The sequence below is a fragment of the Carassius gibelio genome, chromosome A6, assembly GCF_023724105.1.
Source record: "Carassius gibelio isolate Cgi1373 ecotype wild population from Czech Republic chromosome A6, carGib1.2-hapl.c, whole genome shotgun sequence".
NCBI lineage: Eukaryota > Metazoa > Chordata > Actinopteri > Cypriniformes > Cyprinidae > Carassius > Carassius gibelio.
The window spans coordinates 21,396,197-21,410,805 of NC_068376.1; positions in this window are offsets into that span (position 1 = coordinate 21,396,197).

Sequence of the window (14,609 nt, forward strand, 5' to 3'; positions counted from 1 at the left end):
AAAAAACATCTGGCTATATCTTCGAAACCACTTGTCTGATCGAGACGAAACCACCGTCAGATGTTCGGAAACATAGGTCGATAGCTATACGCCAATGCCCAAATGCCAAAATATTGATGGTAAGGTGTAGTAATATTCAATCAAAGTCAAGAGTCAGTCATTTTTTACGTGCTTTTTCATATAAATGTCTATAACTCTGAAGTGAATTGAGATATTTTCACCAAAATTGACACACATATGTATGGGCTCACTCTGAGCACACATAAAAAGAAATGGTGGGACTGAGCCTCTTGGTGGCGCTATAATAGAACAAAATATGAAATTATCATTGACTTCAATACAGTTTTGTGAAATAAAATGCAATACTAAACAAATGCATTGATGTAATATTACGAAACTCAGAATGTGCTAACAACACCATCCCCTGAAGGTACTCAAAATATTTTGAAACACCGCCACCTAGTGGTCAACAGTTATAACTCAATTTAAATAAAGGCTAATAACTTTTGAACAAATCTGGCTATTGACATGACGCTGGTCTTTTTAGATTCCTTGGGTCAAGTCGAGAACATAGATACAAAGTTTTCCTTATTTGGCTGAACTTCCTGTCCGCCATTTTGATTAATGTTGAAAACTTACTTTTTCGAACTCCTCCTAGACCGTTAGTCAGATTTTCACCAAATTTGACGTGGATCATCTTCAGACCATGCTGGCAAAATGTTATGGATTTCGTTTCGATATACGAAACTGTTCTCATTTAGCGCATCAACGAAGCTGCTGGAAGGGTTCCAAAATGCATTTGAGGCTGTATCTCAGCAAAGCTTTGACATATTTGCACCAAACTTTGTATGTGTCATCGTCACCTCACACTGACCATTCCAAACTAATTTGGTAACAGCGCCACCTATTGGTTACACGTGATAAGCAAATAAATCCTATTACTAGTTGTTGTGTTTATTGTTTTCAAGCCATTTTGCCTAAAATAATCTTAAAACTATCTTAATTACTCATTCCTGCCGTTCGTCTGAAGCTTGCTTCTGTAGTGCTTGGCCCCGTTATTGCTGCTTGCAGCTATATTTATTATTATTATTCTTCTTCTTCCACCCCAAGTCTATGGTAGCCCATAGAACCGATTGCGGGAAAGTTGTATAATTTGGCACACTAATAGAGGACTGTCTGAACATTAACCGTAGCAAATTTGAAGTCTCTAACTCAAACTCTCTAGCGCCACCAATTGTCTAAACTTTCAAAAACTTGATGCTAATAACTCTTGAACCGTAAGCCACAAAATGAAAATTCTTTTTTCCTGTGATTCCTTGGCTCATGCCGAGTCGAATGGACACCGAAATTCAAAAATCGCAAGGCTTAGTTTTTTCGCTATCGTCAATTGTTCGTAAAACCTACTTTTTCGAACTCGTCCTAGGCCGTTGCACCGATTGTCACGAAAATTGAATCAGATAATCTTCAGACCATGCTGGCAAAAAGTTATGGAATTCAAGTTGATTTCTCAAACCGTTTCCGAATATCTCATGAACGAATTCTTCAAAAAGCACGCAAACGTGAACGTGAGGCTATATCTCCGCAACGGTTTGGCCTATTGAGACCAATCTTGGTGGGTCTTATAACAACCATTCCCTGGGACTACCTGCAGTGTTTCGGCGCTGTGCCCCCTAGTGGTCAGGAGATATGAAAAATGCATGTTTTTGCTCATAACTTCTGAACGGTTTTGCCAAAAATCACAAAAGTGGTGTCTTTAGATTCAGTGCATCATTCCGAGTCGAATGATACCGAATTTTCCCAACTCGGCCATTTTGGGCGTCGGCCATTTTGAATTTAGTTGTAAATTGCTGTATCTTAAGAATGAAGTTCCGTATCGTTTCGCAAATAATTACAAAAATGTCCGGCTCCATGCCCTGAATGTACACAAAAAAATTGGGGGCAGCGCCACCTTGTGGTCAATAGTTATAACGATTTTTTCGAAAAATGCTAATAACTTTTGCATACATTAGCCTATTGTAACAAAGCTGATGTTGATAGATTCCTTGGGTCATGCCGAGAACACTGATACCCCATTTGTCAATTTTGGCAAAATTTCCTGTCCGCCATTTTGATTCATGTTGAAAACCTACTTTTTCGAACTCCTCCTAGACCGTTGCTCAGATTTTCACCAAATTTGACTTGGATCATCTTCAGACCATGCTGGCAAAAAGTTATGGAATTTGTGTCGATACACGTAACCGTTTTCAATTAGCGTACCAACGAATTTGCTGGAAAGATGCCAAACTGCATCTGAGGCTGTATCTCTGCAAAGGTTGGAGATATTTACACAAAACTTAATATGTGACATTGTCACATCACATTGACCACGCCACATCATTTTGGTCACAGCGCCACCTATTGGTCAAGAGTAATAAACCAATCAATAACCGCTAATTTTTACATTTCCAATAATGCTAATAACTTTTGATTGCATTAGCCTATTATCACGAAACATGTCTCAAAATGTTCCTTGGGACATGCCGACAACATACATACCAATTATGTCATATTAAGCAAAACTTCCTGTCCGCCATTTTGATTCATGTTGAAAACCTTTTTTTTTAAACTCATCCTCAACCGTTTGTCTGATTTTCACCAAAATTGAATCAGATCATCTTCAGACCGTGCTGACAAAAAGTTATGGATTTCGTGTCAATAGACGAAACCGTTTTTGTACAGCGCTGCTTCAGATGTCAGGCATCTTCACAAAATGAGTCTGAGGCTATATCTCTGCAAAGCTTTGTTGTAATTAAGCCAAACTTGTGTGTGCCATTGTCTAACATGGAGAATAGGCTCACAGACACTCACACACAGAAATGAAATGGTTCAACTATTATATGAATAATCAATAAGCATGATTACACACACACACACACACACACACACACACAGAGAGAAGTACATGCCCACACATTTTGTTGTATGTAGATATTTGAAATAAATTATAGGTGACACACAACTCACAGAAAGACTTCTTTTCTTACATTTCTATGTCAGGTTTCATTGCATTCATATTCTGACATAATAGTAAACATTTGATATACATGTATGAATAAATTGTTGAACTTTCACTCAATGTGATCTTAAATGCTTGAACAGTAATATTAAATAATAGTAATATATATTTTTCTAGATGAATCAATCATCGAGACAATGAACTGTAATGTTTTAGTCTTTAGTGAGCCCATTAGTGGTCTTCCAGTGACATCTAGTGGTCGTAAATGCAATTTATCATACAACACTGTCTCTTTAACCTTTATAACTGTTATATGTTGTCTTAATTTCATTCCAAAGAAGCATACGCAATTTATGTATAATTTCACAGTCTAGATAATAGTACTGCACTGATTTTAAATAACCTAGATATGGCTGACAGTAAAAGAATAGAACAGAATTACAGACACACACAAACATGAAATGTTTAAACTAGTATATTAATACTCAATAAGCATGCTTAAACCCACACACAGATGCACACATTTTGTTATATATATAGATAATTAAAATAAATGATGGGTGATAAAACCTATTGCAAGTCTTCTGTTTTTATGGGCTTCTACGTCATTTTTCAGGTTTCATTGCAATCATAATCTGGCATAATTATAAACATTAGATATATCTGTATGAATAAATTGGTAAACTTTGACTCAATGTGATCTGAAATGCTTGAACAATAATATTAAATAATAGTAATATACATTTTTTCTAGATGAATCCCTCAACAAGCCCATAAACTGTAATGTTTTTGTCTTTACTGAGCTCATTAGTGGTCTTCCGGTGACATCTAGTGGTTATAATTGCAATTTTATATTCAACCCTGGGTTTTGAAGCTTTATAAATATTACAGTGTTCTTTTTTACCTAATCTCTGTTAAATTTTGCATGATTGTTTAGAAAAAATACAGATCTAATGCATGTGTGATTTATATTACCCCTTTTTTTTTTGCAGTTTAATGCCATTCACAACAGAAATATTTTGTTTTTTAGGCCATTTTAACTGTTATAGCACCAGCTATTTTCTGATCTTAATGAAACTTTGCATGCTTGGTGGGTCATCTTTCACATGTTATAACCAAGTTTCATAAAGTTTTGAGTTTTTGTTTCAGTTTTATAGGCTTTAGGTTACATGTGGCCACGGCCCTTTCCTAAATGACCTCTTATAGCTAACCAAAGGACAAAATGCAACATATTTTTGAAAATTATTGATCTAGAGAGTCCAGAGAATATTATTGCAGTGGTTTGATCAAGACTGAACAAAAAACCAGGTGACCCAAAACATTCAAATTCGTGGACCAATTTTACGAAAAAGGCTATAACTCGGGAACAAAATGAGATATCTTCACCAAACTCAGAACTCATATGCATGAACAAAAACTTTAGTCAAATTATTTTTTTTCCATATCTGCCACTTGGTGGCGCTACAGGATGAAAAAAAAATCAAATGGCTATAACTAAGCAACCGTTGATCCAATCAACTTGAAAATTTATATGGCCCAATGTGGCACAAGTGCTCTATGAGGAATTTCACTTATCATGGCCGCCATTGGCCAAACAACTTTAAGCACCTATTTGACAAGGTTAATGGAAGTCGATCGGAACGAAACTCGGTGGGCATGTTCGACTCATTGCCCTAAAGGTCTGTAAGTATTTTGAAAGAAATTGCCCACAACATTGTCACCTCCCACAGAACACAACAAAGCGATTTGATTACAGCGCCACCTATTTTCCAAAAATGATAATGCATCATTTTACTGGAGTTTTACTGGCTGTTTCAATTACACTCTTCCAATAATTGCTTTTCTTACTCGTTGCATTTGGTCTGATGCTCCATGCCATGCTTAGCTCCTCGCTGTGGAACTTTTATTAACGATTTTCAGCCATTTCAATTACAATCATGCAATTGTTAATTTCATTATTCATTGTTGCATTTGGTCTGATGCTACATATGCTTAGCTCCTGATGTTGCCGCTGGAATGCTTGGCCCCGTGATTGCTGCTTGCAGCTATATTTAGGGGCCAAGCACCGAAGGTGCGAAGGCACCTATTGTGTTCGTTGGCGTTATTATTATTATTATTATTCTTCTTCTTCCACCCCAAGTCTATGGTAGCCCATAGAACCGATTGCGGGAAAGTTGTATAATTTGGCACACTAATAGAGGACTGTCTGAACATTAACCGTAGCAAATTTGAAGTCTCTAACTCAAACTCTCTAGCGCCACCAATTGTCTAAACTTTCAAAAACTTGATGCTAATAACTCTTGAACCGTAAGCCACAAAATGAAAATTCTTTTTTCCTGTGATTCCTTGGCTCATGCCGAGTCGAATGGACACCGAAATTCAAAAATCGCAAGGCTTAGTTTTTTCGCTATCGTCAATTGTTCGTAAAACCTACTTTTTCTAACTCGTCCTAGGCCGTTGCACCGATTGTCACGAAAATTGAATCAGATAATCTTCAGACAATGCTGGCAAAAAGTTATGGAATTCAAGTTGATTTCTCAAACCGTTTCCGAATAACTCATGAACGAATTCTTCGAAAAGCACGCAAACGTGAACGTGAGGCTATATCTCCGCAACGGTTTGGCCTATTGAGACCAATCTTGGTGGGTCTTATAACAACCATTCCCTGGGACTACCTGCAGTGTTTCGGCGCTGTGCCCCCTAGTGGTCAGGAGATATGAAAAATGCATGTTTTTGCTCATAACTTCTGAACGGTTTTGCCAAAAATCACAAAAGTGGTGTCTTTAGATTCAGTGCATCATTCCGAGTCGAATGATACCGAATTTTCCCAATTCGGCCATTTTGGGCGTCGGCCATTTTGGATTTAGTTGTAAATTGCTGTATCTTAAGAATGAAGTTCCGTATCGTTTCGCAAATAATTACAAAAATGTCCGGCTCCATGCCCTGAATGTACACAAAAAAATTGGGGGCAGCGCCACCTTGTGGTCAATAGTTATAACGATTTTTTCGAAAAATGCTAATAACTTTTGCATACATTAGCCTATTGTAACAAAGCTGATGTTGATAGATTCCTTGGGTCATGCCGAGAACACCGATACCCCATTTGTCAATTTTGGCAAAATTTCCTGTCCGCCATTTTGATTCATGTTGAAAACCTACTTTTTCGAACTCCTCCTAGACCGTTGCTCAGATTTTCACCAAATTTGATTTGGATCATCTTCAGACCATGCTGGCAAAAAGTTATGGAATTTGTGTCGATACACGTAACCGTTTTCAATTAGCGTACCAACTAATTTGCTGGAAAGATGCCAAACTGCATCTGAGGCTGTATCTCTGCAAAGGTTGGAGATATTTACACAAAACTTAATATGTGACATTGTCACATCACATTGACCACGCCACATCATTTTGGTCACAGCGCCACCTATTGGTCAAGAGTAATAAACCAATCAATAACCGCTAATTATTACATTTCCAATAATGCTAATAACTTTTGATTGCATTAGCCTATTATCATGAAACATGTCTCAAAATGTTCCTTGGGACATGCCGACAACATACATACCAATTATGTCATATTAAGCAAAACTTCCTGTCCGCCATTTTGATTCATGTTGAAAACCTTTTTTTTTAAACTCATCCTCAACCGTTTGTCTGATTTTCACCAAAATTGAATCAGATCATCTTCAGACCGTGCTGACAAAAAGTTATGGATTTCGTGTCAATAGACGAAACCGTTTTTGTACAGCGCTGCTTCAGATGTCAGGCATCTTCACAAAATGAGTCTGAGGCTATATCTCTGCAAAGCCCATTAGTGGTCTTCTAGTGACATCTAGTGGTCGTAAATGCAATTTATCATACAACACTGTCTCTTTAACCTTTATAACTGTTATATGTTGTCTTAATTTCATTCCAAAGAAGCATACGCAATTTATGTATAATTTCACAGTCTAGATAATAGTACTGCACTGATTTTAAATAACCTAGATATGGCTGACAGTAAAAGAATAGAATAGAATTACAGACACACACAAACATTAATACTCAATAAGCATGCTTAAACCCACACACAGATGCACACATTTTGTTATATATATAGAAAATTAAAATAAATGATGGGTGATAAAACCTATTGCAAGTCTTCTGTTTTTATGGGCTTCTATGTCATTTTTCAGGTTTCATTGCAATCATAATCTGGCATAATTATAAACATTAGATATATCTGTATGAATAAATTGGTAAACTTTGACTCAATGTGATCTGAAATGCTTGAACAGTAATATTAAATAATAGTAATATACATTTTTTCTAGATGAATCCCTCAACAAGCAAATAAACTGTAATGTTTTAGTCTTTACTGAGCTCATTAGTGGTCTTCCGGTGACATCTAGTGGTTATAATTGCAATTTTTTATTCAACACTGGGTTTTGAAGCTTTATAAATATTACAGTGTTCTTTTTTACCTAATATCTGTTAAATTTTGCATGATTGTTTAGAAAAAATACAGATCTAATGCATGTGTGATTATATTACCCCTTTTTTTTTTTGCAGTTTAATGCCATTCACAACAGAAATCTTTTGTTTTTTAGGCCATTTTAACTGTTATAGCACCAGCTTTTTTCTGATCTTAATGAAACTTTGCATGCTTGGTGGGTCATCTTTCACATGTTATAACCAAGTTTCATAAAGTTTTGAGTTTTTGTTTCAGTTTTATAGGCTTTAGGTTACATGTGGCCACGGCCCTTTCCTAAATGACCTCTTATAGCTAACCAAAGGACAAAATGCAACATATTTTTGAAAATTATTGATCTAGAGAGTCCAGAGAATATTATTGCAGTGGTTTGATCAAGACTGAACAAAAAACCAGGTGACCCAAAACATTCAAATTCGTGGACCAATTTTACGAAAAAGGCTATAACTCGGGAACAAAATGAGATATCTTCACCAAACTCAGAACTCATATGCATGAACAAAAACTTTAGTCAAATTATTATTTTTTTTCCATATCTGCCACTTGGTGGCGCTACAGGATGAAAAAAAAATCAAATGGCTATAACTAAGCAACCGTTGATCCAATCAACTTGAAAATTGATATGGCCCAATGTGGCACAAGTGCTCTATGAGGAATTTCACTTATCTTAAAAAACATGGCCGCCATTGGCCAAACAACTTTAAGCACCTATTTGACAAGGTTAATGGAAGTCGATCGGAACGAAACTCGGTGGGCATGTTCGACTCATTGCCCTAAAGGTCTGTAAGTATTTTGAAAGAAATTGCCCACAACATTGTCACCTCCCACAGAACACAACAAAGCGATTTGATTACAGCGCCACCTATTTTCCAAAAATGATAATGCATCATTTTACTGGAGTTTTACTGGCTGTTTCAATTACACTCTTCCAATAATTGCTTTTCTTTCTCGTTGCATTTGGTCTGATGCTCCATGCCATGCTTAGCTCCTCGCTGTGGAACTTTTATTAACGATTTTCAGCCATTTCAATTACAATCATGCAATTATTAATTTCATTATTCATCGTTGCATTTGGTCTGATGCTACATATGCTTAGCTCCTCATGTTGCCGCTGGAATGCTTGGCCCCGTGATTGCTGCTTGCAGCTATATTTATTATTATTCTTCTTCTTCCACCCCAAGTCTATGGTAGCCCATAGAACCGATTGCGGGAAAGTTGTATAATTTGGCACACTAATAGAGGACTGTCTGAACATTAACCGTAGCAAATTTGAAGTCTCTAACTCAAACTCTCTAGCGCCACCAATTGTCTAAACTTTCAAAAACTTGATGCTAATAACTCTTGAACCGTAAGCCACAAAATGAAAATTCTTTTTTCCTGTGATTCCTTGGCTCATGCCGAGTCGAATGGACACCGAAATTCAAAAATCGCAAGGCTTAGTTTTTTCGCTATCGTCAATTGTTCGTAAAACCTACTTTTTCGAACTCGTCCTAGGCCGTTGCACCGATTGTCACGAAAATTGAATCAGATAATCTTCAGACCATGCTGGCAACAAGTTATGGAATTCAAGTTGATTTCTCAAACCGTTTCCGAATAGCTCATGAACGAATTCTTCGAAAGCACGCAAACGTGAACGTGAGGCTATATCTCCGCAACGGTTTGGCCTATTGAGACCAATCTTGGTGGGTCTTATAACAACCATTCCCTGGGACTACCTGCAGTGTTTCGGCGCTGTGCCCCCTAGTGGTCAGGAGATATTAAAAATGCATGTTTTTGCTCATAACTTCTGAACGGTTTTGCCAAAAATCACAAAAGTGGTGTCTTTAGATTCAGTGCATCATTCCGAGTCGAATGATACCGAATTTTCCCAATTCGGCCATTTTGGGCGTCGGCCATTTTGGATTTAGTTGTAAATTGCTGTATCTTAAGAATGAAGTTCCGTATCGTTTCGCAAATAATTACAAAAATGTCCGGCTCCATGCCCTGAATGTACACAAAAAAGTTGGGGGCAGCGCCACCTTGTGGTCAATAGTTATAACGATTTTTTCGAAAAATGCTAATAACTTTTGCATACGTTAGCCTATTGTAACAAAGCTGATGGTGATAGATTCCTTGGGTCATGCCGAGAACACCGATACCCCATTTGTCAATTTTGGCAAAATTTCCTGTCCGCCATTTTGATTCATGTTGAAAACCTACTTTTTCGAACTCCTCCTAGACCGTTGCTCAGATTTTCACCAAATTTGATTTGGATCATCTTCAGACCATGCTGGCAAAAAGTTATGGAATTTGTGTCGATACACGTAACTGTTTTCAATTAGCGTACCAACGAATTTGCTGGAAAGATGCCAAACTGCATCTGAGGCTGTATCTCTGCAAAGGTTGGAGATATTTACACAAAACTTACTATGTGACATTGTCACATCACATTGACCACGCCACATCATTTTGGTCACAGCGCCACCTATTGGTCAAGAGTAATAAACCAATCAATAACCGCTAATTATTACATTTCCAATAATGCTAATAACTTTTAATTGCATTAGCCTATTATCATGAAACATGTCTCAAAATGTTCCTTGGGACATGCCGACAACATACATACCAATTATGTCATATTAAGCAAAACTTCCTGTCCGCCATTTTGATTCATGTTGAAAACTTTTTTTTTAAACTCATCCTCAACCGTTTGTCTGATTTTCACCAAAATTGAATCAGATCATCTTCAGACCGTGCTGACAAAAAGTTATGGATTTCGTGTCAATAGACGAAACCGTTTTTGTACAGCGCTGCTTCAGATGTCAGGCATCTTCACAAAATGAGTCTGAGGCTATATCTCTGCAAAGCCCATTAGTGGTCTTCCAGTGACATCTAGTGGTCGTAAATGCAATTTATCATACAACACTGTCTCTTTAACCTTTATAACTGTTATATGTTGTCTTAATTTCATTCCAAAGAAGCATACGCAATTTATGTATAATTTCACAGTCTAGATAATAGTACTGCACTGATTTTAAATAACCTAGATATGGCTGACAGTAAAAGAATAGAACAGAATTACAGACACACACAAACATGAAATGTTTAAACTAGTATATTAATACTCAATAAGCATGCTTAAACCCACACACAGATGCACACATTTTGTTATATATATAGATAATTAAAATAAATGATGGGTGATAAAACCTATTGCAAGTCTTCTGTTTTTATGGGCTTCTATGTCATTTTTCAGGTTTCATTGCAATCATAATCTGGCATAATTATAAACATTAGATATATCTGTATGAATAAATTGGTAAACTTTGACTCAATGTGATCTGAAATGCTTGAACAGTAATATTAAATAATAGTAATATACATTTTTTCTAGATGAATCCCTCAACAAGCCCATAAACTGTAATGTTTTAGTCTTTACTGAGCTCATTAGTGGTCTTCCGGTGACATCTAGTGGTTATAATTGCAATTTTTTATTCAACACTGGGTTTTGAAGCTTTATAAATATTACAGTGTTCTTTTTTACCTAATCTCTGTTAAATTTTGCATGATTGTTTAGAAAAAATACAGATCTAATGCATGTGTGATTATATTACCCCTTTTTTTTTGCAGTTTAATGCCATTCACAACAGAAATCTTTTGTTTTTTAGGCCATTTTAACTGTTATAGCACCAGCTATTTTCTGATCTTAATGAAACTTTGCATGCTTGGTGGGTCATCTTTGACATGTTATAACCAAGTTTCATAAAGTTTTGAGTTTTTGTTTCAGTTTTATAGGCTTTAGGTTACATGTGGCCACGGCCCTTTCCTAAATGACCTCTTATAGCTAACCAAAGGACAAAATGCAACATATTTTTGAAAATTATTGATCTAGAGAGTCCAGAGAATATTATTGCAGTGGTTTGATCAAGACTGAACAAAAAACCAGGTGACCCAAAACATTCAAATTCGTGGACCAATTTTACGAAAAAGGCTATAACTCGGGAACAAAATGAGATATCTTCACCAAACTCAGAACTCATATGCATGAACAAAAAGTTTAGTCAAATTATTATTTTTTTTCATATCTGCCACTTGGTGGCGCTACAGGATGAAAAAAAATCAAATGGCTATAACTAAGCAACCGTTGATCCAATCAACTTGAAAATTGATATGGCCCAATGTGGCACAAGTGCTCTATGAGGAATTTCACTTATCTTAAAAAACATGGCCGCCATTGGCCAAACAACTTTAAGCACCTATTTGACAAGGTTAATGGAAGTCGATCGGAACGAAACTCTGTGGGCATGTTCGACTCATTGCCCTAAAGGTCTGTAAGTATTTTGAAAGAAATTGCCCACAACATTGTCACCTCCCACAGAACACAACAAAGCGATTTGATTACAGCGCCACCTATTTTCCAAAAATGATAATGCATCATTTTACTGGAGTTTTACTGGCTGTTTCAATCACACTCTTCCAATAATTGCTTTTCTTACTCGTTGCATTTGGTCTGATGCTCCATGCCATGCTTAGCTCCTCGCTGTGGAACTTTTATTAACGATTTTCAGCCATTTCAATTACAATCATGCAATTATTAATTTCATTATTCATTGTTGCATTTGGTCTGATGCTACATATGCTTAGCTCCTGATGTTGCCGCTGGAATGCTTGGCCCCGTGATTGCTGCTTGCAGCTATATTTTTTTATTGTATTTGTAATACTTGTATTTTTTAATTGTTGTTGCCGTGAAAATAGACTTTGATGCTGACATGGCATTAAATAAATATATACTACACTATATTGCAGTTGTGCTTCATAGATCACTGATTCTTGTCATTCCACGGGTGGAAGACAGCAGCAGAGAGTGGATGAGGGCATTGTAGCATTGGACAGTGCAGTCAAGACCTTTGAACAGAATTTGTTCCCCCCATCGGCATTTTATTGTGCATTGTTGGTGCTGTTGTTTTATGCTCAGCTCTACTACTGGGATTCACTGTGGTGCTACAGTGAAGCATTATTTCTTGAATAGGACCTTTTTTATTCCACTTAGATGGGTTTTATTTCACCCAGGTTCTTATTTTTTCCTTCAGAAGTAAGCTTGTCTCAATCATTCATTCATTTGCTCTGTGGTTTACCAATATTCTATGCAAAAACAAACAAACAAACAAACGAAAAATTATTTTCAACCTGGCTCCTGATGAAAATAAGAACTGGCTTCAACCATCATCCCCATCTTGTATTATTATTTTTTTATTTTTTTTTATTTTTTTTTTCAGCATAAGATAAAGCATTTGGAAACTGAATCGCTGAACCTAACATGCATTATTGCACAATGTTATGATTTATACAAGCCTTTTCTATGTATGTGCATATTTACAATGTTATATAGCCTAAAATTATGAAATGCCACCCTGACAAACATCTCAGTGCATCAATTTATAGATATGTTCCTTGAAAAGATGTGCTTAGGCTAACATATGGATCCCGCACCAACTTAAAACTCCTTTATTCACAATTTCAAGTGGTCTATAAATTCAAAATTGAACTTTCTTTTTTTCTTATCTGGATTAACAGGTTAAACCTATAAGTGAGTGCAGAATAGATTAATTTGCTCTTTCAGTCGGTTCTGGCCATTGAACAATTTCTGTAGCCAGAAGAGAGACAATTGTATCTCCCTATAGGCAATTATGGTAAGTTTTAATGATAATGGCATCTGAGTCTGTGCATTTTCAGATGAATAGTTTAAAGGAAAGCAGAACAGGCCTTCTTGAATTATGTGGTAACCAGTCCTTTTTAATAGCAGCTCATAATTTCACAGATCAATGAGCATTACCTGCAGTAGTAAAAGAGGGTAGAATTTGTACGCATGCCAAATTCAATATTTTCCACCTATTGTTGAACAAAGACAAAGCCATTGCAAATGTAGAATGGAATTTTTTTTTTTTTCACAATTAAGTCTTATGTTGCACACACAATGCACTAAATACTTTATAAAGCTTGCAAATAAATGTTAAGACAAACAAACCATTCAAGGCAGACACACACACACACACACACACACACACATATATTATTCATGTTTTTATTTAATAATTCAATTTAATTACAATTCAACATCTTAATTTTCATGACTTCAGTTGCATACAAGTTGTTTATGTTATGTTATGTTATGTTATGTTATGTTATGTTATGTTACGTTACGTTACGCTATGTTAGGCTACGTTATGCTACGCTACGCTACGTTACGTTACGTTACATTATGTTACTCTGGGCATTGAATTTGAGGATTTAGACGCATTAGAGTGTATTTGGAAAAGCATGGTCTGATTTTTTCTGATGTTGAAAAGTTAAATTTGCATGACTTAGCAGCAGCTAAGCTCCTGGCTGACCTAGCAGATCTTTGCACTGTTGAGCCAAGCTATAGAATGATAGTGGTCGATAGATGGCTTCATCCAGACCAAAATGTTCATGCTGAGGTCGTAAGTACAGTGTTAAAGAGCATAGAAATTTAAAGGGACGGTTCACCATTTTCATCATTTACTCACCCTCATTTCAATCTAAAAACAAGTCAAAATGTGTCTAGTGTTGTTTGCACTCTGCAGTGGAAAGAAATGCATTAATACCTTTATTTGTACATGAGGTTGAGTTGATGTCAACGTAAGAATTATGCCTTTTAGTGTTTCATTCTAAGCAAATGCTTTAAATAAGTGTTTCTCCCAATGCAGACATGTTTTAACTCATATTGCTGGATAGCTCTAAAAACTACATCTTAATTTTCAAGCTGCCACTCTGGGAAATAAGACCATGAAAATGTTGACTCACTATGTCACCACTCCGATTCATTCAGACAGATGTGTGGGAGTATTGTTTTGTTATTGTGTTACAAGGGAGTCACATGATACTTTTAATAAGAAAGGAGTTTGAAGACATTAATCCTATTAACATAGTCACTATCCTCAAGGCACAATGAAATTATTCTGAACTGCATATAGCAGAATAAGGAAGACCCACTACTAGCTTTTACCCCTAACCAATCTTGTTATCATATGTCTAAGTGTCCACATAAACCAACCAAACTAATATAAATTAAATCATCACATTGCCTAAAAATAAAACAATCAAAGTTTTTTTTTTTTTATAATGTGAAGGAATAATGCATAACAA